Here is a 26,157-nt window from a genome sequence, read left to right as displayed (position 1 = left end):
GATTGACAGTTTTCAGTTGCATCAGCTGTTCATGCATAAACAGCTTTAGAGGGTATATTTACATGGAGCATGTTGGATTAAGACCAAGATGCTGTAAGTGGATATTTCATTCTGTGAAAACTAAACATTCGTTCATTTCAGTCGAATGTTTGTAAGTGTGTGTTGATAGTTCAAGTAAAACTGGGTCTAAAGAATTCTAGAATTAGGTGGGGCAAAGAGGAGGAGAAACAAAAACTGTTCCAGAGGGGTATTTAATTTGTTTTAAATTTATAAACCTAGAGGAATAGCATTTAAAGTCTCAAAATTGAATCTTTCAATGTCCTGTCAAGTTTGTGGACTCTTGTATAGTAGACACTCATTGCAATTGATAACATTGTAGGGCACTTGTTTGTGGTAAGTTTTGTATTATAATACATTAATCTGTTTTAAAACTTAAGCACTTTCAGTGCTTTTTGGTCAGGATTTCTGATGATGGTGAGCTTGTTGAATTATGAGCGTGAAGACTACAAATGTATACAAGATTTTGAATTTTAAGTAGTAATGCTGTCTTCTAAAGCAAAAAGTCTTTATTTAGAAGTTCCATGCTAAATCCAGAGTGAAAACCAGTGGTACCTTGACAAAGACTTTCAGGCTTCTGACGTGTCATGTAAGTTGGAAGTTAGACAAGTAAGAATTATTTGCAGTTTTCTGTATATTAGGAGAGCCAATCTTAGTATGCTGAGGTTCTGAGAATAAACACAATTTGCATGCTCTCCAAAATAATTACAGTACATTTTTTCATTTTAATGCAGTAACAACAAGAGTCATATGATGACGCTGCTGATACCTTTCTCAAGTCTAAAGTAGCTGGTGAGAGCTCAGGTCAGAAATTGAAAGGTTTTGTGGTTATTGAGGACAGTTCTCTTGCGTTTGCAGCAAGGCTTGGTTCTGAGGGTGATGGCTCTGGGTGACTGATCAGAGGAGCCTGGAGATGTCTAAGCTACCTTTGCCTAAAGGATGAAAGCTTCTATAGGGTGAATAAATTATTTGTTATAATGGGCATAACTTCATTTGACTGTAAACTGACCTACTCTAAAACCCTAAAATTAACCGTGGCTTAACTGGGGGAAACAATCCTCTTGAAGAGGATTTTTTTTTTTTTTTTTTTTTCACTTTTTCTATCTTGGAATACTTGAATTTTAGATCACCACTTAAGCTGAAAACACAGAAATGTATTAAGGTCCATTGCTTTAAAAAAAAAAAAAGTGTAAATATGAAGAAATGGTGAGATTGAATCTTATTTTCCAGTTTGACTAACCGGGAAAACAAATTTGCAGCATGTCTGACTTGTCTTTTTGCCCTGTTCTTAACACCTAAGATATGTAGGACACACATGCAGAAGGGCACTTTAAGATACTGTTTGGAGAATTGAAAGATTTTCAATAATTGCTTTTGTCAGCCTTGTTAACTTGTAGATTTTATATACTGCTTTTCTGTGAAACACCCTGCAAAAAGCAAAGCTGAGGGTTCAGCTCATCATAGGAAAAGCTAAATTTATATTTCAGACATGCTTGTGCATTACAAATGCATGTTGTGATAAAAAAGTTAATGCCTTAGAATGTGCTTTTGATTAAAAAATATTTTCAGAATGTGGATTTTTCTTTTTTGCTTCTTTGTACTTTGAAAGTCACTCTCTCCAGGACATTTTGTGAAAGGAAGGAACCCTAAGTGCCAGTGCCATTACTACCATTATGGTTGTAGTTATTACGCTGATAATCATACTAGCAAGTGTTTACTTCTTATGGTGTAGTAGCATCAAATTTGGGATTGGGCTGTGTATTTACAAGCAAGGATTCATCTTGTATTTAAAAGTTCATGTTTTCAAAGTGATTGCTATGTCTTGTCCTGTACCTGTGAAGCAGAGTATAACTGTGTGGTTGCTGTTACTTTTTTTTCCTCCTCTTTGTGGAGGCTGCCTTATAAAAATGGATGGGTTTTATAACAAAGAACTTTCTGGGTTTGGCTTTGATTTTTCTAGTTAGCTGCAGCCTAGGAATATGTAACTAAAAATAATTAGTTGTCTGATCTTTAAGCTTTTGAAGAGCTTAAACCTTCTTGTCTTTTCTTAACCTTTGTAAGAAAATAACTCGTATCTCGGATTAGAGTATAAGGGACCAGTATAGATCTACTGAACCGAAAGTACAAGTTCCAGAAGGATCCATTCCGTAACACCACATGCTGATCCACTCTGAGGAGATTGACTGGTAATAGTTATTGTTGAAATGTTGTTCTTGAAAGCAGAAGGTGAGGAAGAAGAGTCTGCACGTTCTAAACTCCTTTTTTATGATGATGATGCATTTTGTATTAAAACACAACAGATACCTCCTCCTGATTTAGATCTCTCAGAAGACCATTGAACAACAATGTTTGGGACATATCTGCATACTAAGGGCAGCATGGAAACAGGGTAACTCTTATCAGTTGTGTCTTAGAGACATATATAGTATGTAAATATTATCTTATTTCTGTCCAATTCTTATGCCTGTATAAACTGATCCAGAGGTTTGCTAATGTAAAATCATTTAAAAAAAAAAAAAAGTGAAGTGATTATTTTATCTTTAATTGTGTGGTAGAATTTATTGTGTATTAACTTTTTTTTTAACACATTCACATTTTCATGGATACATTAGAATGTAGAAAACAGATCAAAATAAGTTATATCAAATTCTTCTCTTCATCATGAAAATATACTGAATACGCCAAGGATGTTGAGAACCAAGCGATATAAAATGTGAAAGTGGTATATTCAAGTTTGATAAAACATTCGAAGTGATCATATTGCTCTTAACTTTAAAAGATGTTGTTCATGTTTGGAAAAGGAAAAAAAAGCAAGCCATTCCACTACTACTCAATAAGAATAATGCAAGAACAATGAAATAGTAAATACTTGCATAGATACTTGCCTTTTTTGTTGGTGGTGTTTTATTTTTCTCCACAGCTGCATTGCTTACTAAAATGTAACAAATGCAGAGTAAAGATGTCTGGGAAGTTCTTGGCTTGGATTGAGTTTATAGTCTTGCAAGTGTCTAGGTGTTAGTTTTATGAAAGAGTAGACTGAAAATTTAGAATTGGGCCATGCTCTCGCGTCTTGTATTCCTAATATTTTAGCTACTGATTTCATTGAGCCTGTAGCTGTTTTGAAGATTGTTTTTATATGCATCAGTAGTAAAAAAGCAAACCAAAGCAAAAAAACCCCACTGCTGTTCTTTAGTCAGAAGAAACCAGTGTCCAGTATTGCTGCTCTGTATTTTGAAGTTCATCCGTGTTACATTATATATACCAGGGCTGCTGATATGCCTTTGAACTAGTTTGTTGAGAGTTACAGGGTTTTACCAGGGAATTCCAGAAACTTATTGGGGCATCACCTTTTTATCACTTACCTGTATCTTCTTGTGGAAATGATGACTGTACTATCTATGGTTCTACTTAAGTAATTGCATACCTGGAGTGTCTCTTGTGAGATGTCTGTTGTTGGCATAAAACCAGAACTGGGTTGTAAAGGAGCAAACGTTTGGACTGTGTGCTAATTCCATACTGAAGCATGGTATGGGCTGGTTTCGGTTTTGTTTCTGGTTGGTGACTTTCATTCCTATTAGACTGATCCTGTCCGTCAGTAACTTGTTCACAGATTTGAGTGTATCATTACAGGCAGTTTTTATTGGATATTCAGGTCTTGGCCAGGCAGATAAACAGAAGTTTAACACAAACAGAAGATGCCAAGAAAATAATGTAAGAGACGGGGTTGCTTATTAGTCGTGAAAGTTTTAAATATAGATAGATAAAGAGCACTTTGCATGAATAATAATGCTTTTAGGTTAACCACTATTTTTACATAGATCACTCTCTTTGCAGGAGTTGTTTGTGCTGTCTTTCTGCCTGTTAGTTTTTTGTCAGCAGTTGAGAGAAAGCAGTCAGAAACAAGTTGAACATAGTTGCTTGCTGAAGGGCAACAGTTATCATATTGAAAGTGGGAAGTTCTGCTTTTCAGAGATGGAGTCATTGACCTCAATGAATGATAACCTTGAAGTCAAGGGACTAGATTAATGCTCTACTTTCTCTATTTGAGATCAGAAATGTGAAAACCTGGACAGCTAAAGTTAGACTCATGCATCCATATTTAAAAAGAAGTTGCCTATTTAAAAGAAAAGGGACTCTTTTTCCTCTCCTCCAAAATTGCTTAGTACCCATGATATTGAAGATTTAAGTTTTCAGCCTCAGTTCTCATCTAAGAGGAAACAAATGACAAAAATCCCGTTTCAGAGTTTTAGCATGGAAGTAGAGCCTGGTGGAGAATGCTACTTTTGTTCAGGAAAAGTCTGGAGCATCTAAACAAGAAAATCTTCAGAGGCGTCTGTTTTTGTTTGTTTTGTTTCCTCTTAAGAGAGCGCAACTCTCTTCATCTTGAGAGAAGAATTCCTGTAGAGTGGCCTGTTAGTTGTCTAGGGGTTTTTTTTGTATCCCGAAGTTTCTTTAATGTTTTGCAGCAAAAGTAGTTGAAATATTCTTTCTTAGGCTGTTCATAAGTGGGGCTCACAGGGGCATTGGGTGGCAGTGGTCAACAGCAGCTTGTTTCTTCAGGAGGGCAGGGAGAGGGGGTGATGCAGAGCTCCAGCTGTTGCAACTGAGTCTCCCTCTCCTGTGTTGGTGGAGTTGAGATGTCAGCTCAGGGGACATCGGGATAGGAGATGCAGAGGAGCTTTGCGCTTTGAAAAGCATTACGTTGCTGCATGATGCTTGAACTAAAAGTATCTTAAAGATACCCATCTGTAGTTTTAATATTTTGGAACAGTAATTTCTATTAATTTTGTATCATTATGTGGTCCTCTTTTAAAAGTTTTTTTTGAGGTAACTTTCAACAAAGTGTTAAGTGATGGGGACGTTTCTTTTTAATGAACAGTAGAGCTTCAGCAGTGTTGTGAGGCTGAAATTTATTTCTGTTACCTATTTCTAAGAGCAAAGACTCACTTAGACTTGAGAAAAGTTTGATTTTGAACAAAAAATTCAAACTCAGATTAAGAATTACAATCTTAACTATTATAAAACCCACTACATTTCCAGAATTATTGGTCAGTCCACTGAGAATGCCTGAGGTCTGTGATGAACATAACACTACAAATATAGAGTCTTTCTTGTAGCCGTTAAAGTCATCAAAGGAGCAGCTGTAATGAAGCCCCTGTGGTGTCCGAGTGTTCAGTTTGTGAATGAAAAGTAAAGGTTCTCTTGGGTAACGCAGTAATAGGATGGCTAGACTGCATTTAGAGCTGCTAATATAGTCTTGGCATTGTGCTATATGATGTTGACTTACTGGCTTAGGTGTTTGCTGGTGTGAGCATTCTGTCTTATGCATCATATTGTATAACAGACACCTTCCTTTTTCGTGTTTCGTGTGTGTTTAGTAGCAAACTGTGTTGACACAGTGATACTGTTTGCTTGGGTTGGGAGGCTTGTGAGTGAAGTTAAGAGTGGGGATGGGCTTTGAAGTGAATATTAGCCCTGTGCTTCTTGAGGGAAGGCAATTGGTTTGTATCTAGAGGAAGCTTCCTCCCTTGAACTCAGCAATGGGCAACACTAGTTCAAGAGCTTGCCCTTTACAGCTTTCTAAGAATCACATCTGAAGTTTGCCATTCCTCAAGTACATCCTAGGGTGCAAATCCTTCATTGCACACAGCAGTAGCTTTATTTGGATTTGTTATCTGTGGAGACAGAATACCCTGAATTAATCAGTTTTGACCAGCCTTAGAACTAAACAAGCTAAATAGAGGCTTAGCTTAAACATGCACCACTTCAGTTCCTTAGCATATCCTATGTAGAATCCATAAGCAGGGGAATAAATGTTTGTGGGAGGCATCCTATTTTATAAACCATGCAGTCAGATGTAAATAACCTCTCCCTCCATCCCTGAACAGTTATATTCTTTTGGGGTTAGGTTTTAAGATATGGAGAGAGAGGCCATAGGATGGCTCTCTTAACAGCCAGCAGCCACTCTTGAGTACTTGATAATTCTTGTTAGGAATTCTGTTGATAGTACTTTATCAGTTTGGTGGGGTGAAAGAACTATGTAAATATTGTTCATAAATCTTGCTGAAATTGGACATTATGACTTCTTAAAAACTGTTATTTCTCTGGGTCTAGTCAGCATGCTGTTTCCTATTCAGTTCAATTCATCCCCTGATATATGATTTTTAATATTTTTTATATTAAAAGCTCTTCCAGACAGTGGTGACCACATGTTCCATTAGCTTGGTGCCTAACTGATACGCCAAGCCAGTATGTTACTAGCCTGTCAAAGGAACATACGATAGTTAAGACTTCATGACAGAGTTTTTTGCCTAGCTACATGTAGGGGAGTAAGAGTTCCTTTCATCAGGTTTTACAATAGTTTCCATGTCTTAATATGCAATCAACCATCCATGCTTATTAGCTTGGATAATTCCATAAGACAACTTAAGGATGTACTTGTCAGCCGTTTTATGTCACTAAGTGCAGTTTAGATGTAATTTAAATAGGTCTAGTTAAACCCTTTTGTACTAAGGAACATAAATAATCTTGGAAAATGTCGTAAAACTGAGAATGTTTCAGTTCTCAGATTTTCATCTTGACACTCTTTTCTGAGAAATGAGTATTTGTTTATAAGCTGTTATGGACGATGATTAGATTAGAGAGCAAGAAACAATTGTTTGTTTTTATGAGTGGTGGTGAGACATCAAATTTGCAGTTTTAACCTTTCTGTTATCCTGGCAACAGTGGGTAATACACAGTACAACATATATTGATCAACCAAAGTGATATTCCAGAGCCTTGTTTCTGAGGCCCAGCACTTCATTGATACTTACATCTAACTCCTGTTGACATTTTGCTGAGTTAAGTACCTAATTATCTTTGAAGATCTAGATTTTAGTATATAGCAGATAGAGACAGCTGTTGAACATATTTGCTATAAAGGTGGAACAGGTGGCAGCAGTTTTGTTCCAGACATAGAACAGAGATTTGTTCTCGATTTCCTCCTCCCCCATGGAAATCTACTGGTTCCTGTGTTTTCCTAACAAATTGGTTATTAAGGGTCCCTTAATCCTTGTATCCTCATTTTTTTAAGTTCTAATTGTACTGGTTAGTTCTGGTTCTCTGCCTGGTTTCTTTTTTGCGTATTCCTGACCTATATTTCATTGTCTTATTAAACCCACTTTGTGTGTGAACAGAGAATCCAACCTAAAAGTTCAGTACGCCGCCCAACGCTGTTACCTTGCCTCACAGTGTCTTTACTAACATCACAGCGAATGTTCCATGTTCATGCATCTTGCCTATTTGAGGTCAGTATCTTGGAGTGAACTTGCCACTTGTTTGCACTACCCCTGAGTTGTGGTGTAGAAGGATCGATAGATGTGCTTTGCCAGGAAATGAAGTAGAAGGATCATGTTTGCAAAGATGGGTGAAGTTGGTTTCATTCTTACCTGGTTCATGGACACAAGGGATGTTTCACCTGGTTATGTAGGCAGTAAGGCATTTTAATAGAGAAGAAGCATTGTAGTGCTGTGATTATAGCCCACAGTTCCTCAGGGCTGTCTCACCATACCAGAGGAATAAATAACTATTTCTGGTAGTACATGGATAAATCCAACCATGTTTTGATGGATTCTTTTAAAAATGCTAGCTTATGTGTAGTAGGACTTTCATCCATCTTCATGCTCCTCCAAGGTCACTGAATATGCCTGGATGGTTTAAACTGAGACTGCAAGTTTCTATATATTAGCAAAAGTACATATGATTTCACGTGGCGTATTTTAATGAGTTCTGACTTGCTAGTAATGTCTCGGAAGTAGATCAGATTCTTCTCTGTGAGTTGGATTGAATATAAAACTGGTAAGTGATACCTTCATGTAGGTGTGGAATATTGGCTTACATGTACTAGATCAGCTTATTAAAAATACATATATTAAAAAAAAAAAAGAAACAAATATGTTTACCAAGTTTTGTACCTTCCAGTGATACAGAGGCTTTGTGCTAGCTTGGAATGAAAGTGTGTGTTTGCCTTTTGAAATATTTCACTTAGTAAAGTTTATCAAAATACCTGTGAAAAGCAACAGAGGTCCCTCATGGTTTCATTTACAACTTTGTTTTAGGTAGGGTTCCATGTTTTTATGTTAAAGTGGGCTATGTGTTCACTCCTTAAAGATTGTAAGAAAGCAGTAATCTATTAATTGATTTTCTCTTGTTTGTTAATATCGTTACACATTTCTGACACTTGCTGCTGTAAGGTCAAGTAATCATTTTACAGTGCTAAGTAATTCTTGGATATGTACCTGAGTAAAATGACATATAGTTTATGTCATATAGTTTAAGTGTATTTCTGATGCTTAGTCTCAAAAGGTGGTATACAAAAGCTAGTGTTTCTTTTAAGCTAAACGTTCGCATCTCTGAAATTGTCTCCAAAATTCAGTTTTTAAAAACTGGCATGTTGAGACATTAAAGGAAAACTCTGATTCTAGCATCAAGATGATTCTGATAAATAAGTAACTGAAAAAGTAAAAGGTAGTCTTGTGTACTTCAGTTTAGACTAGTTTGTGAAGATCTTTTGAAGACTCGCAGCATGGCAGGGTTTGGAAGGGACCTCTGGAAATCATCTAGCCCAACCCCCCCTGCCAGAGCAAGATCACCTAGAGCAGGTTGCACAGGATTGTGTCCAGGTGGATTTTGAATATCTCCAGGGAAGGAGACTCCACAGCCTCCCTGGGCAGCCTGTCCCAGTGCTCTGTCAGCCTCAGAGTAAAAAAGTTCCTCCTCACGTTCAAGTGGAACTTCCTGTGCTCCAGTTTGTGCCCGTTGCCCCTTGTCCTGTCGCTGGGCACCACTGAAGAGAGCCTGGCCCCATCCTTTTGACACCCACCCTTTAGATATTTATAAGTGTTGATAAGGTCCCCTCTCAGCCTTCTCCAGGCTAGAGCCCCAGGTCTCTCAGCCTTTCCTCATGGGAGAGATGCTCCAGACCCCCAGTCATCTTTGCAGCCCTCCACTGGACTCTCCAGCAGCTCCCTGTCTCTTTTGAACTGGGGAGCCCAGAACTGGACACAGTACTCTAGATATGGCCTCACCAGGGCATGTATGTCATTCGCATGTGTATGTTTTGTACTTGGTGATCTTCCACATCAACTAATTGTTCCTGTGCAGTTTGATCTCACTGTGCATTTGTCTGATTAGAGCACTGGCTTCTTTTAAACCAGGCACCTCTCAAAGAAACAAATTCACCAGGCCAAAATCTTCAAGCAAGCAGTGCAGTTTTTCGATGATAGCTTTTGACATGTCTTCCTTCCTCTTTCTTTGCATCCCAGTATTTTACCAAAAAAAAAATGCATTCACAATTGAACATTTTCTGTTTTGCCATTTTCACTATTTAGAAGGAGATTTTCTCAAGATAGGTAGAAGGCACTATTTGTAAAGTATGCCGAAAGAGAGCTGCAAGAGCAGATAAGAGTCAGAAGAGATTCAAGAATGAAATTTCGCAGACAAAAAAGCCCACTTCTCTGTTAGTAGATTGAATGTTCCCAGCCACTGAAGCCGATCACATGGAACAGCACACATCTGTGCTAGTTAACTGTCCTAGCCTGTAAAACTGGGTGGCTGCCTGAAAGCTGCCTATTGGGAAGGATTCCTGGAACATGCTGACTGCCACACATTCCCAGGAGTTACTGGGGAAGAGTGCTAGTTGGAGCGCATGCTATGAATGCTCGAACGTTTTACTAACACAGTGGGTCATAGTTCTGTGTTTAGGAACCTTCCTGGGCCCAGCTGAATCTGTTAGTATAGACGTACACAGCTGCTGGCTACTGAACTATTAAGCCTGCTGTTGTCAACTAGTCCTTAAAGGAGGACTGGTGGAATCCTTTTTCCTTTCCCTTTGGACTTACTGTTGTCTTTGAAGAAGATTGCTTTTTTTCATCCTGGTAAACCCAAAGAAAACACTATTAATTTACCTTTTGTTATGTATACATTTTATATATATATATACGTGTGTGTGTATGTGTATATGTGTATGTATATAAGTTTTCCTGACCTGGAGCTGTGGGGATATTCATTTGCTTCCTTCTCACTTACAAAACGCGAGAGAATTTTTGTGTTGCTTTTCCGTAGGATTTCTTGAAAAAAATGTCTTCTTTTCTCTTTTCTTCCATCTTCTGACAAATTGTATCTGTAAAGTTGTTCTTGTCCTCTGGCTTAGGCTGAGTTTATGGACTTTATGGGTCTTCATGACTTGTCTTCTGAAGAAAAGAGATTCTCCTCAGAAAAAGAGGCTGTTTCACACCCAAATCAACTGGTCAATTTTCAAGTGAGGATTCTGCAACTTGAGTTTAGAATGCTATGTTCAGCTTTGTATTCCTACAAAGATACTGGTAGCAAAAGGCCCGAGGCAACAACTGTTTGAATCTTGAGAAAGGCAAAAAGTAGTTGTGTTTTTTGTTTGTTTGGTGTTTTCTGCTATGTCTGGAGGCATGTGGCGCTCCAGGGGAAGGCAAGAAGCGAAACTTCATTTTTTTTCTTGGGAGAAATCCAGACTCTATAGGCTGCCATCCAAATGCAAAAAATTCTGACATGCTGTTCAGAAAAAGTGCCACCAAAACGTAGCTAGCTGAATACTCCACTTTTTCAATAGAAGGCAGTTTCCTTAAATAGAATTCGGGAGCTAACTTCGTCTAGAGCAATGATTTGGGTTAAAAACACTGCCAGATCTATAGTGACGTCTGTTTACTTGAAGTCGTTCACTCTGGCTACAGGTATTCAGCTCAGATGCGTGTAAACACTCAATGTATATTAAGATAGCTGAGGAATAATTTGTGTCCTGTAACTCTGTGATCTGTAGCCTATATAATACGAATGAAAATTTATTTCACCATTCTTTCAGGGAAGGAGGGGAAGGGGTTGGTAGAGAAGAGAATGGAATTCTTGCTTTGCACAAATACACTTGCTCATGATTTACAGCTTGGTTATCATTCAAGAGTATTTTAATACAGTATTTTATTGTTTTACTTTGCATCACACTTTTTTTCAAAAGATCTGAGTTGATTAGCAGTATCTTTTTTCCATCAAAAATCCACATTATCCTTGACAACAGATTAGCAGTAGCTTTGTCTTTCCAAGAAGCTGAAGTAAACCATTAGGAAGATGGTTAATCTCCCTCTTATCTAAGCCTTTTGATCAATTTAGAGAAAAGTGAATTGATGTCTTATGAGCAAGTCTATGTAGCAGGCTACTTAAAGTGATTTGGACTCCTTTCAAGATTAGCTTCACAGTTATTTATCTAATGAGTCAGCTGAATTTCATCGAAGACCAGGTAATTAGACAGGTATTTTACCTTTTGGGTTAACGGGACCTCTGACAGAGTTCTGTCTTTCCTTATTCAGATACAAACTAGCTGCAAGAGTTGACCAGTTTTTGAAAGTAAGAAATAAATGCCTTAAAGTTGTTAGAAGCATCTGTATAAGATGCTCCATGGAGAAGTATTAAGATGCTGATTTTTAAAGAGTCAGTGGATCTCTTTTCTCCAGTTTGTTCTGGGATCTTCAGTACACTTACAGGGGAAAGGACAAGCATGTTACCTTCTAAGAATGAATCTGTGTACCTAACATGCTTCTGACCAGTAATTAAATCCTGTCTGTTTGGTTCCTCATCTGAGTAGACAGAATGACTGTAGTATCTAATACTCTTGATTACAGATGGCAGTTGTATGCATGAGTCCACTATTGATCCTTCTTCAAGTTACAGTCCTTGATTCTCAACCTTATTCTTTGAGACCATGATCTTTCCTTCAGAGTTCAATAAAGTAGTAGGAACGTGTATGCACACGCATACGCTTCTTCCAGGCAAATTGCCCCTTCTGCTGATGATCATGGAGAAGATAGTTTGGATGTGTTGTTCCCAACAGATGAGCCGAACTCAGCTAGCCACCATTTTGGATACACACAAACTGAAGAAGGATGGAAAGTCTTCTAGTGTTTCTCGTAAAGCTTTTCTTTGTTTGAACAGAGTAGAGCGGAGTGGAGTACGAAGCAGCACCATTAAGAAATATTAGCCTCTTTTATCAGAGTTGTCAAAAACTAGCTGAATTTTGCTGGGGATACTCAAGCTAACATATAAAATGAGAGAAGGTGGGAAGGCATCTGTTTTTCCCCGGTTTTGGAATTGAGTCTAGTTTTTAGAGTAGCTCTGCAAACTTTATAGATTATATACATAGATAGCTATTAAAAATGTTTGCTAGTAGTAAATAGATTAGCTCTTGGCAGCATATTCGGTTACACCAAAGGCAAGTAGAGACAGATTGGGACATATATGCATAAATTTGTATTCTTACTTAAGAGCTTTTCAAAAGCTTTGTTTGCACAGCTATGCGTCTGTGATAACCAAATGATACAGCTCCCCATTATCTCAGGAATTTTGGTCAGTGTTGAGAACTTCTAAAATTTCTCTTCCATATGCAGAAACATGTTTGTGTGTTTTCTCCAAAAATTGTGATAGCTTTATTGTCCTTGATAAAGAAAGACAAGAGAATGTCCAGTGAGAGATAAAAGCGGAAATGGAGAAGTGGAAGTGTAACCATTTCTTTTCCTTTGGGGGGCTTCAGTCGGTCTGTGATTTTTGGTGTAATTTTTTTTGTTTGTTTGTGGTTTTCTTTTTTTTTTTCCTCTTTTTTGTTTTTGGTTTTTTGTGGTTTTTTTTTTTTAATTTCTTAATAATAGTATTTAATACAAAGTTTAGGTTCTTACTTGGCACACATTAGCCTAGACATACTCATTATTTCTTTAACATGTCAAGGTTAGATAGTTGAACATTTTTCCTTTGTCATCACTAAGCCAATATGCTGAAGTTTTTTGATCCTGCATTTCTGTAAATAAAAGAATTGCAGCTTCCCACAGCAGAGTTCTTTCCTATTCCCTCTTCAAATAGGATATTGGAAACTTTGAAGAGAAAATATGAAGAGAAATCCTTCTGCATAGACTAAACAAGGCTGTAGGAACCTATCGGGTCACATTCTTGTGTGGAGGTGTTCTCCTCATGACAGGAAGACATGCTGAGCCCAGTCTAGCTCAGTCTTCTATTTACTGGAGTTTTAAACCCTAGGCAAGACAGGACCACCAGCAAGTTTCAATATTCTCTCTGCAGATAACTTTTTTCAGCCTCAGAATCAAGCAGACAGGTCCGTGTCTTGAATCCTGTGCCTTTTGAGAAGGGGTAGTTGGCTCCTGAGCATTAATCCGCAGTGTGCCCAGGTGCAGACTTCTGACTTGCGTTGTGGTCAGAAGACTTAATTTCTCCTGTGAGGTGTTTCCCAAGTTTTTCAGGCCTACTGAGATGTTCACTGTAATGTCATGCCCATGAGTACGATAGAGACAGATGATTTAGAGAAGTCGTAAGAAAAACAGAACATATACAACCAAAACCACAGTCTCTGCAGTTAAACTCTGGACCAATCTTACTACAGTTTCTGCGACTATAGAAAAACCACAGGGCTGTGGCCGAATATGAATGTGCTTAGTCGTTCACTACTGAGGACTTCACTTCCCTTGAAAATCCATGGAGGTTGAAGTGGAGCTGACTGGGGACTTCATTGCTGTTACAAACTTCTTTCTTATGCCCAAGAAGATTGTTTGGCTTGCCTTCTCTATTTATACCATGAGCATTTCAGAGAAATACCTCCATGGCCCTTGGGCATGCTTATGTAGGAAGACAGATCAGGTTATGTTATTCTCCATCTTCTCTATGGTTGTGGAGCCCACAGTGAAGTATTTATCAGCACATGAAGAAGGCTATCTCTGACTTGAGTCCTTTTAATATTGTTTGTCATCATTAGTCTCTGTGCAGCTCTGCCTTTTCATATGATTCCCATTTTGTAGCATAAAGTTTAATTGTTGCTGACATTTTGAAACATTGGATTATTGGATACAGGTGGCCAATAACATGGCAAACTCAAGAGTCTACCATGCTTCCGTCTCGCCAGTAATGGCAAAGGCAATTTCTCCGTTTCTGTCCAGTCCCTTTTGTTCCTAGAGATGTTAGGAAGTTTCTCCTTACCCTTTTGTGGGGCAGAGAGAGAAAGAGGGGAAGTCCTCTTTGGCACCTTCTGTTTGTACATGATGGGGCTCTCTGAAGTTGCTAAGAACTGCAGCATTTCTGCAAATTCCTATAGAAGTCTTGAAGAGCCCGTTGGAGATTGACTGACATTTTGAGACAGTTTTGTGCTAGCTTGTACAGCCATGCCAGTGAACAACACCATATTGCTTTCAACCCAGATGCTTTGGCAAATAGCAGCTTCATGTGTTGCCACTGCTTGGCATAATGACTGATGCTACAAAGCAGTAGCAGGTGGTTTGGATTTTTTCTGCTTGTTCTGCACCAAGTCCCTATTTTTTGCAGTGGCTTTGGAGCATGATAAACAATATTACTTTTTTTTTTTTTTCTGGTAAGGGTTTTAAATGCTTAGATGCGTGTGGTAAAAAGTTGGGCTCAATGGTAGTCTGCTGGAGGAGGATACTAAGTTACCCAGCTCTCATTTTCTTTTACAAACATCTTACAGGTGACAGATACTATGCTTGTTTTATACTTTCCCCCCAAAATGCGTCACTGTAGTAACAGAAAGTCATATTACTTTGGCAATTGTTTTATAACCACTCCAGTTTATGCCCTGCTGTCAGTAACTTTCCTTTTGTACCCCTTTTCAAGCTCCTTTCACCACAGTAGCCTAACGTAGGCCTCAGTGCAATACGTCTGCTTTTTCAGTCATGGGGAGGAGGGCACTTCAAACTTCTTCCCTCTTATCTTAGCATCTACTTGCTAGAGAAGAGTCATGCTGTTAAAAGATGCATCTTCAAGTGCATGTTTGCCAGAGTCCTCTCTGTGGTAGCTGCCTGCCATACATGAAGCATTGGCTGTATATGCCCATTCATTCCATAGAGCTGAAGAGGTAACGTGCCTTATTACAATAATGCTTGGATTAGAAAGTTTACTGTATGTATATTTACTTTTTTAAAAAAAAAGTAATGACATTTTTTTCTAAATCAGTTAAAAAATGATCTTTCATTCTCTTACTTCACTGAGAACACACTTCCAAAATTTACCACGTTGCTGAAGCTCTGAAACGCATTGTTATCTAACCTTTCAAGATAAAGAGATTGCGTGTTAATCACTTCACTTTTCTTGACTCGCAATGCCTAGACCCTTGGTAACATGACAGATTAGGAGATCGTGGTTCTTTTACATTACAGTACAGTCGTGTCTAGTGCCTATAAATGTAATGTTCAGTATGTGCTTATGAACTGGATGTATACTCTGGCCAGACCTCTGGCACAGTTGTGTTTGAAACTCCGTAAGAATTAAAAGCCTGCAGGGGTTAGAACTTTGTTAGCATTTATGCTATGAACTGAACTTGCGATGATCTCTTCACAGAACACAGTTGTTAGCTGAACCTTGAAGAATTACTTGTCTGTTTAGTGTTTGTATTCCATTAATACTTTTACACAATCTTCTTTCCTTAAAAACATCCAACTCTCTTTCCTTAGGTGGAATGTTGTTCTCCCTCTGCACCTCTGTGCAGGCAAGAAAACCCAAACCAAAACCAAAACCGCATCTAACCATCTGGTCAGATTTTCCTTCATGGAGTGGTGGAATGGTTTCTTCCCTCTCTACCCCATTTCTGCAGTCCCTTTGAAGTAACCTGTCTCTTCTGGTGGTGAGGGTGTACCTTGCTGTCTCCGTGTTGCTCCCCATATCGATGCTGCAGATGCATGCGACGGGCAGCTCTCTCAGTAGCCTGCTCTGAGAACTGGGGTGTAGAACCAGAGACTGATGGAGAGAGAGGCTTAAACGTTACAGTTGAGGCATGGCAATTGGAACACGTTGTCTTTGGTTTATGCATCTTCCATAACGTGCCTAGAGGAGAGAGGCGGCACCCCTTGGAAAGGAGGAGCCCAGTCACGGCAAACGCGAACTCAAGTCTCCGCTTACAGAGTTGTTGTACCCCGGGAACAAGATCTACAGATGCATGTAGCTGAAGATATAGATGAAATGTAAAGGCTTTAGATTTGCACAACTCTGGTGCTTGAATGGTGTTGCTCTCATCATTATTCTTGGTGTGGAAAAAGAACTATTTTAATAGTTAGCTGTAATTTTTTAATACCTACTCAGTTACATTAGAAACAGTAAAGCCTTTGAAGGAAATGTGTGAATTATACTTCAAAAATAATTTTCTTCAATCATAGTATTATCCTAAGGGAATAGCAATGCAGTTTTTTATTTTGTTTTGTGGATGTTTGTTGTTATTGCTTTGGTGGTTTGTTTTGGTTGGTTTTTTTTTTTTTTTTAATTTTTCTGTTTTTTAAATTTGTGCTAAAATGAATGCAGTTTACAGTGAGCCCTGCTTTCGGGTCATATTGTTTGGATTAATGAAGCCTGGTATCACTGTCTTTGGTGGTTGGTAGTTGCAAGTATGTATTCGACCATACTTAAGGTTTTTTTCTCATGAAAGCTAGTACCTCAAAATGAGACAAATCCAAAGTAATTACTTAAACTTAAAAGTGTGTATACTAAATACAGAAGTTATTACAAAGGCAGGAAATTGGTCTTTCAAATATGTGGTTTGGAATTGCGAGGTTTCACTGTACTTGTGAAAGCTTGGTTTTATTTCTGATTGTAGATGGAGTTCTCTGTGATTAGCAGTAGCTGGATATGGAAATGTTACAAGTTTTTACTGGGGAATGATTTGTTGTTTAATGACTGAAGAAGTCCGAATGCAGTTCATCAGGAAGTAAGGACTGGCTTGAGACGTCTATTGTAAAATGCTGGTGTCAGAATGTCAGTTACCAAATCGTTGAAACACAGTGAAAAAATTATATAGTTACAGTTTACAGCTTCTAAGTATTTTTTAGAGGAAAATAGTTCTGGTGCTTCCAGTCATCTTTGGAGTTCATAAAAATAGGAAGCAGTGACGCTCTAACTCGATAAGTTACTGGCATTTTGCTTATTTGTCTTGTCCTGCTAGATACACTTCTGTCTGGAAGTCTCAAAGGTGCTTTGACTGCACCACCAGCTCGGTCGTACAGTGACCGCTCTTTTTGCTGGCGTCTTTTGATGACCTCAAGGTATTTTAAAGCTCACATGTTTTTAGAAGATATTTGCTGAAAATACAGTTTTGCTGCCTATGTATCAAGTAATTTCATTTTTTACAGTTGGTTATTTTTTTTTTAAATTTTCAGCACTGTATCAGATGAAATCTACCGTTATGATAAATACTGGAATGTAAGTTGGATTGACATAACCTAATGAAATAGTTTGAAAATACATGTGATTATTTAACTGTGGTGTAGAGTGAGAAAGATTTTGCATCAATTCACAATACTGTATTTATTCAAACTACAAAAGTACTTTCAGATCCTCCCCCTCTCTCCTGAAAGCTGTTTTCTTTGGTCAGGTATTGAATAATTTATATCATGTGAGACTATTGCACATGATGTATTCATCCCTTGTTTAGCTCTTACATTAATGGTTTGGCATGCTAGCTGTACATTGATATGGTAGATGCTTTCCATTTTTTCTGTAGCAACTGTTTAAATATATCTTGTGCCTCAGTAACTACAAATGAGAAATGACTTGAATTATTCTATTTCCCTTGATGGTTTTTATGCGTAGGAAAAGATTCCTTTTTTAATATATATGTGTTTGTACAGCAGATTAAAGGAGAGCTTTAAAAATGATTCAGATATTTATGCTAACCTTATATTATGTTCAGCTGGAAATGCATGTGGAGTCCGAAAAGTGAAGTTCAGACGTTAGGCTAGCTGTTAGCCACAGGTATTGATTAGGTACAAGATACTTGGTGTTTTTCACATCTTGTACGGATCGTGTGGTTTGATGTGTTGCCATGTAGCAGGTAATTTGTATTCAGCCTTTAATTAGCTTTGCACTGTAAACCAAAAATTGTAAGTAATGTTATTTATATTTTCCTTGGAGATGGGGGGAAGAGAAGGCACTGTACCAACACAAGAAACTCTTACTTAACAGCTGATAAAAGTATTACTTTGAGAGGAGGACAGTTGCACAGACTAGGAGAAGGATTAGTGCCGCAAAGTACTGGCCCAGGCTGGATTGCTTGGAAAATCTTGTAAGCCTGTGGTCAGATAACACTGCTGCTGCTGCTTGCTGCTATTGCTGCTGCGCTGGTAGAGGGCTGGTTAGATGAGCATAAATCAAAAGGCAGTAATTTAGTTTCCAAAGTTAACACGAGATAAAGAATAGATGGAATTGATTTTCTGTGTGTGTCAGAGGGGCTAGTGCACGTACTAAGATAACTGTGTATTGTAGGACATATAAGGAAATATTTTGGTGGTTTTACTATTGATAAATTTTCAAAAATGAAGTTGTTAAATTTTCTAAGCGAAGGAGACAGTAAAACTTTAATTTGCGTTAGCGTCAGGCTGTGGAACTGAAATTTTGGGCAGATGCTGTGATTCAGGTCTGAGAAGTTTGGAGTGTCACAGGGATTGATAAGAGTTCCTCTGTGCTCTTCAGCCATGACCCAGGTTAGCGGCTGACACAAAGTCATAGCCCTCCTGTAGCCGGTCGGCCGGCAGAACAGTGTCACGGCCCTTTGAGGGTTTGAGAGACAGAGGCTGCTGCTGCTGCTGCCGCCGTTGCTGTGTGTCCTGTACCTGGTGTGTACCTGGACGGGAGATGTCGGTGGCCGGTGTCAGGCACCTTCCCCAGGCACTGGAGAACCAGAAACACGCAAACACCCATCTCCCAGGTGAGTGACTTGCAGTAGCACTTCCACATCCCTGTCGGGCTGCGGAAAGTGAAGTAAAACATGCAGAGGATCACTTGCGTCCGCCACGGTGTAGAGGGAAGCCGTGCAGCTGCGTTCGGCTTTTGAAGAGAGAGGCAATTGCTTCCAGAGTAAGTCTGACAGTCTTTGCGTTTAGAGACTTCATTCGAAGGGGGCTGAGCGATGCTGGTTTTCAAAATCCACGTCTGCGTGTGTGGGAAGGGACCTCCTGAGGAGCGTTGGCGGTGGTGATGGTCAGTAGCTGCTGTACGCCCCTCTGTGTTCACACTGGCACAGGCGGAGGCGCTTAATGACAAACATTCTTTCAGATAATTTTTTAAATTGTTGGGAGAAAATTGCTAATTTCTCATACAGTGCTTCAGCTTCTTTATGTGCGGTCTTTACTGGTGGTTCAGTTTGGTCAAATGAACTGAAATTCATTTACTTAAAATCTGTCAGTGGGGTAAATAATAAAGGATATTCTTTCTGTAGTGTTTTTCCTCTTCCCTAAACCCCAACAAACGGAAATTCAGTATCTGGGGAAAAAGGGAATGACATATTCTGGGGAGCACGTACTGTCCGGTGCAGTACAGCAGCCCATCTCATTGTGCGAGGTGATCTCGCTGAGCCGGCGAAAGGGAACTTTGCTGCTCGTGGCTGTTGTGTGGGACCCTCTGAAGAATCCCTAGCAGAGAGTGGTGGGGCACGGGCCGCCTCGGCTCTTTCGGCGGCCCGGGCCCCTCCTCGGCGGGAAGGGGGCTCGAACCCCGCTGCGGCGGCGGGCGGGGATCCCCGTGGATCATGGCTGCGCCGCCCTGCCCCTGCGGCGGGGGCGAAATGTAGAACGCGGGCCCGGCCCTCGCTCGGCGGGGCCGATTCTGCTTTACACCGGAAAGTGTTAACGACAACGTGAATATGTGACAAAGCGCAATTGCACTGCTTGTGGATGGCTTGTTTTCCGATTGGACAATGGGCAGCGGCTCTGCCCTGGCAACTGCGGGCTGCGATTTGCATATCCCCCTCCGATTGGCCGCTTGCCTGGCGAGCTCGCCCAATCAGGCGGCGGAGTTCTAGTGGTAGGCTATGCTAATTACCCGCTGTTGCTGGGGTTCGGGGTGGTTTCCGCGCGCCGCGCTGCTGCATTGTGTTGCCTGGTGAGCGGCGCTGATAAATGAGCAGTTAATGATCCGCAGCAGCGCCCGCCTCCCGCGGGCGGGCGGGCTGGGAGCGGCGCGAGGGAGGGAGGGGTTAACCGCCGTTCGCGCTCGCCCTCGCGCTGCACCGGCCGCGGGAGCGTGTGGGGGGGGTGGTGGTGGTGGTAAAATGTGTGTGTTAAAAATATATGTGTGCGTGTACACCGCGATGATTAAAAAAATCCTCGCTGGAATGGCTTGAAACCGTGCCGCGGAGATGGAAGCGGGCTGTTACCCACTTTTTTTTTTTTTTTTTTTTTTTTTTTTTTTTAAATTAAAGTGCCGTGTATTGAAGAAACCAGATTTATGCAGAAAGCGTGGCTGTGAAACGTTAATATAGTCCGCTTTAATATCAGTGCTTCCTAAAATGCAATAACCTTTGCATCTGAGATAAGTATCTGTAGCTGGTGTGAATATAGAATAATCTATTTCTAGAGCACACACTTGCCTTTTAAAAATGGTGTATTCGCGTCTTTCCCTCCCCCCCCCCCCCCCCCCCCCCCCCAATGCAACCCAAAAACCAAACCCCCACCTTAGCTGTACCAGTTGAGTCTGGATTTTTTTCTGTCCTATATAATTCCTGCCGAAGAACACTGGGAAATCTGATCTTAAAATATTTTGGTTGCTCAGATCTGTGTCTGTTTCTTTCTTGCTGCTTTCCAAACGTGCCTTTTCTCCTGTTCAGTCGGGGGTTGGTTTGCCGCCTTCAGTCCTCTCCCCCACTCCCTCCCGCTGTCTTCCATAGCTGTCCGAACTGTGGGCTTTCTTTGCATAACTACTCACATTCTTTCTGTCCAACTCAGTGAAACTGACTGTAGGGTTAATGAATTATTTAACTGAGCAAATACACCTCCATAGGTTCTATGTTCTTCCCTGCCATCTCCCCCCCATCCCCCTTAGCATAAGTATCAATATGTGCCTGAGGTTGGATACCACCTAGCATTTACTAGTAATGCTGGAAATTACTTCCACTGGCATATTTTTGACAGGTATAACCACGGTGTCGGCAGATTTGGAATCTTTTGAGTCCAGTTCGAGTTGGAATTTTGGTACCATTTGACAACTGTTTGTTTGTGGTTTTTTTTTCCAAAGTATTTTTTGAAAACATCTGTGCACAAAAGACTTTTAATTTTTACAAATCTGGATTAATTGGTACTTTAATACCAAGGGAACAGACAGCATTCTCATGATTTAATGCATATACTTTAGGACTAAACAAGTCTCGGGTTTTAAACTAAACATTGGAGCACATCAGTTCAGATGTGTGATAGTCAGCAGCCATTTACAAGCCACTCTCACCATGAAGACCAAAGCTTACTGTTAAAGAGCAGCCTGTGATTAAATGATTTTACTGTGGTGGAATTTTAATTTTTCAACTGTTTTGTAAACCTGCAGAAAGCTGGCAGCAGAGGTAAGTCTAATTGCTCTTGAATAAAGCAAACATTTCCTTTTAGTGGGGAAACTTGATGGTTTCTAGTGCATTTTAGAAGCTAAAAGACTAAGGTAAAAATGTAATTTCTATGCACTTGAAGTGGAGTTTGCTTGAAGCCTTCTAAAAAGTGAGTGTACAGATTCTTTTATAGCATTTTTAATGGAACGACTTTCATAAAATGCTGTCAATTTAAACTTTGTCACTGAATTTCTATTGTCTGCATTATGAAGTTACCATGACTTACAAAACAGCAAGTATTTTTCTCCTTTACGTTTTCTCGCTTACTGAATGTGACAGAACTTTCTCTATAAACAGTGGTTTTCTATTTGTATTTGTGTTTTTCACAGGTTGCACTGGGAACTGAAGGACAGGTGTGGGCCTTTCACCTAGATTAAATATGGTTACGTAGTTGGAATTAAGTAATTGTTTTTAAACTTTTCTTTGAATAATATTCACACTTGATTCTTTGTTTCTATTTTAAGAGCTGTTATGAACTTTCACTGTGATCATAAGAAAAGTAGATCTCCGTTTTCCCCTGTCTTTATGTTCCCCCTTTTTAAAGGGCAGGATTTTCATTAAATTAGAAAACTTATAAACCATATAACCTTAGACATAATTGCATAAAATCATAAAATAAACATAAATTTGTAGGGAGAGAGGAAAAAAAGAAGTATCAGAAACCTAGTCTTGGCACGTTTTCACCAGCGTTGGTGTCCTCTGAAAAATGACTGGTTTATTCTTTTGAATACTTTTAATAATTTTTTTTTTTTCAGTTTTAAAGCAAATATTAGTTGTCATCTTTAAATATACTTTATTAAGTAATAAGTAAGTATTGATTGCTCAGCCATTCGGTTTCACTTAGTCATTTGGCATAATATAAATGCCATGTTGGGCTGAGCCATCGGCCACACTACTTGAGTTTGCCCAGTGTTTCTCAAGCAACAGGTTTATGATGAAGAGTTGGACAGAGTTACAGTGTGGTAGGAAAACTCCTCAAGAAGATTGAATGTGTATTAGAAAAAGATAAAACCTTCAGTAATAAATATGTTGGCGTGTATGCAGTTGCACAGTTGAGAATGTTTCTTCTCTAGATACTAGAATACCCTCTCCTGGAGTATGAAGGCAGTGTGTCAAAAGAGAGCTTAAAAAAGATAAACCAACCCCCCACCCACCCAACAGGAGAGTAAACAAGTTGGTGATGTGAGACCTCCCATTCATTTCTTCATGTCAGTATCATTGCCTCTTTGCATAAGGGCAGCCTTAAGTTTTGTTACTGTTCATCAGAGGCCATCAGATGAAAACTGCAAATTCACAACAAACAAAAGGAGGTGGTGCTTCACACAGCCTGTAAGCTGTGGAGACTTTTGCCATGCGATCTTCTAGGTGATAAAAGCTGAAATGCAAAAAGTGGATCAGCAAGTCCATGGAAGAAAAGGATGCATGATAGATTTGTACATATACATGTTAATCACAAAGACTCTATGTCATGTGGTTCCTGGACTCGAGACTAGGTGAATAGGCCTGGCACCTACTGCTAGGTGCTTGCCTGGGTCTCTTCCAAAAGACGACTACTCTTGGCCACTTTCAGAGGCAGGACACATGAATCTTTGGTTTGATACATGAGTAATTCCTATGTTGGTGCCCCATTGCTTGAAAGAACTATGCTGCTTTTCAGTACTTGGTCCCACATGAATCGAGTTACCCCTTCTTGTTTGGTTTTGTTCGCAAGCAGAAATGAACATCGATTGCAGACCTCTTTAATTTGGTTTACTTTTCCCAAATTCTTGAAACCTAACCTCCTGTAAAGCTACTCCTCTGTGAACCTCTGTAAAACAGAGATTTAACTACTAGTATATGTTCCTTGTCTTCGTGAAGTCTTTCAAATTCTGTATATACAAAATTAGAAATTGAAAGTTGTGGAACTCTTGTGTGTCTCCCTGTTTTTCTGCACTACAGAATAAAATCTGATTTCATAAGAATATTGGAGAAGAAAGTTGTTGTTTGTGAATTACATGGATTCAAAACCAATGACTGCTCTATAGAAAATATATATATATGCAGACAGTATTAATTTTCTTCGGAGCACAATCTGAGGAGTGTCAGGGGATATTATGTTCAATACAATGAAAACAAAAAGATTATTGTATGGCAACCTATTCAGCGAGCACTACTTGCATTCTGCCCCTTAAAATAAATAGGGTATTCATGTCACTAAATAGTATCATAATTTATTTACATAGAGGCACTAAATTAAAACTGTGGAAGTATTCTGGTGTTTCCTAACTTCTGTGCACAGTACTCTTCAATTTTAATGTTCTTTCAGTCCAGTGTATACCTAGGTTGAGGCTTCTTGTCTATGTGAAGGCCTGTACGTAGGTTCAGTTCTCGCTGTTTACTTGTGGGGTTGTAGATTTTTTTTCAGATGAGTTCTTAGGCAACCTGCTTCTCAAGAATAGAAATGTGAAAGCAGAGTTCTTACAGAGCTTGAGATTTTGACTGAAAGTTAAGAGTACTTGCATTTCCTGTAGGTTTTAGCTGAGAATTTTGGCAGTCTTGGGCTTTGTTTATAGAAAAAGTAGTTTCACTTTCACAAACTTTTCTTAGTTCTAAGATTCTCCAGAGTATACTTAAAGTAATATTTATATGTTAATGAAATACAGATTTATATAGTGTTGCCAGTGGATTAAATCATAAGTTGCTCATGAGTTTTAGAAATTACCTTCCCTTGTTGTGGGAGGATTATAGTGAGCAGTGACATTTAGGTCTTTCTGGTACCAGATTTTTGAAGTGGCTAGAGAGAGATACATACCACAATCTCTCCCCATCACAGGTCTTAGCCACTGTATTTCTGCAGTAGAGGGAACCAGTTAGTGTCCCCTGCCTACAGGTCTTACTGCACAAAAGCAATAAAGCATGTGTGTGCAAGTCCTGTCCAAAGTCCACCTCCTGCTGCAGTTCTTCCAGGGAAGAGGATAGCAAAGACAGGCACGACGATGTCAGAACAGTTACTGAAGCCTGCTTTTGGCCTGCCTTTTCTCCAGGTTTCTTGCTACATCTCAGCCATATGACCAGACATGTGACAGACAAGTCATGTCGAAGGTCTGCAAACTTGTTGGTAAAGGTGGCACCCAGAAGTAATTTTACGTGACCTCCTAGGCACTTTGTCTTCTCCTCAGCTTACTCCATGAGGAAAGAGCACAAGCAGGAGGATTCTGTGGGCTGGGTGTATTGGCCTGGTGAACAGGACTTGCAAGTGTGGTTGTTTTTAAGTTTAGTGCTTCATTTTGCTTTGAGAGAAAGTAGTGTTTGGCATTTCTGTACAGGGAAGTTGACTGAATAGTTATTGTAGAATAACTTCTGAAGTAGCCATTCTTAATAACATAATTCCTTCACAATAATATATGGTTCCTTCAAAGGAGGAACTAGCGTGGGATATTTATAACGGAGTTGTTTGTTCTACAGTAGCTGCTGCAGGTAATTTCCCTTTGTTCCCTGGATTCTCTCACAGCTTTCCTCATTCCAGAGCAAGCTGAGTGAAGTCCATGGACCTTCACATTCTCATGCGGTCATTTTAAATGCAATGCGTGAGGACAATAGGCAAAGCAGTGTTTCGGTAGAGCAGTAGTTCACTTAGAGTTCAGGTTGGCATTGGCTTATTGCTTAAAAGATGATTGTTCTAAACTCTAAAATCCCAAGGGCTTGACATTTATTATGCTTAGGCAGAACTCGTGTAGGTCTAGCTTGTCTTAAATGTGGGTTTATTTGAACAGAGAGTTCTCAAGATACAAGTGTTCGTCTCTGTTGCTAATTGCTCGCTGTCTGTTTTAGGATGTGCTAATACAATGCAGAGATAGTCAGATATTAAAGTAACGCAGGTTAGTATTCTCACTTTTCCAGACTCATTTCTTGGAGGTACACTCGACATAATAGCTGAGGTATCATAATGATCATTGGTACTGAGAACTTTCCCAAGCCTGGATTTTGAAAAACAAGGTTTACTAGAATCGTAGAATCACAGAACAGTTTGGGTTGGAAGGGACCTTAAAAGATCATCTGGTTCCAACCCCCTGCTGTGGGCAGGGACACCTTCCACTAGACTCCAAGTTGCTCCAAGCCCCATCCAGCCTCGCCTTGGACACTGCCAGGGAGGGGCAGCCACAGCTTCTCTGGGCAACCTCTTCCAGTGTCTCACCATCCTCACAGGAAAGAATTTCTTCCTAATATCTAATCTAAATCCACTTCCTTTCTGTTTAAAGCCATTACCCCTTGTCCTGTCACGACAGGCCCTTGTGAAAAGTCCCTCCCCACCTTTCCTGCAGGCCCCCTTTAAGCACTGGAAGGCCACTATAAGGGCTCCTCCGAGCCTTCCCTTCTCCAGGCTGAACAGCCCCAACTCTCTCAGCCTGTCCTCACAGGGGAGGTGCTCCAGCCCCCTGGTCATCTTTGTGGCCCTCCTCTGGACCCGCTCGAGCAGGTCCGTGTCTTTCTTATGCTGGGGGCCCCAGAACTGGATGCAGCACTGCAGGTGGGGTCTCACCAGAGCAGAGTAGAGGGGCAGAATCTCCTCCCTCGACCTGCTGGCCACACTGCTTTTGTTGCAGCCCAGGATACGGTTGGCTTTCTGGGCTGCAAGTACACATTGCTGGCTCATGTTGAACTTCTTATCAACCAACACCCCCAAGCCCTTCTCTTCAGGC

At 39.9% G+C, this 26,157-nt stretch overlaps 1 protein-coding gene across 1 annotated transcript in view; it reads left to right on the top strand.

The window, feature by feature from the left end:
* Nucleotides 1-26,157, top strand: part of DYRK1A (dual specificity tyrosine phosphorylation regulated kinase 1A) — an 89,188-nt gene that overhangs the window by 30,885 nt on the left and 32,146 nt on the right. The window lies entirely within an intron of this gene.

This window comes from Leptosomus discolor, chromosome 1, assembly GCF_034619465.1.
Source record: "Leptosomus discolor isolate bLepDis1 chromosome 1, bLepDis1.hap2, whole genome shotgun sequence".
NCBI classification, from domain to species: domain Eukaryota; kingdom Metazoa; phylum Chordata; class Aves; order Leptosomiformes; family Leptosomidae; genus Leptosomus; species Leptosomus discolor.
This window is presented reverse-complemented; position numbering and strand designations above follow the sequence as displayed.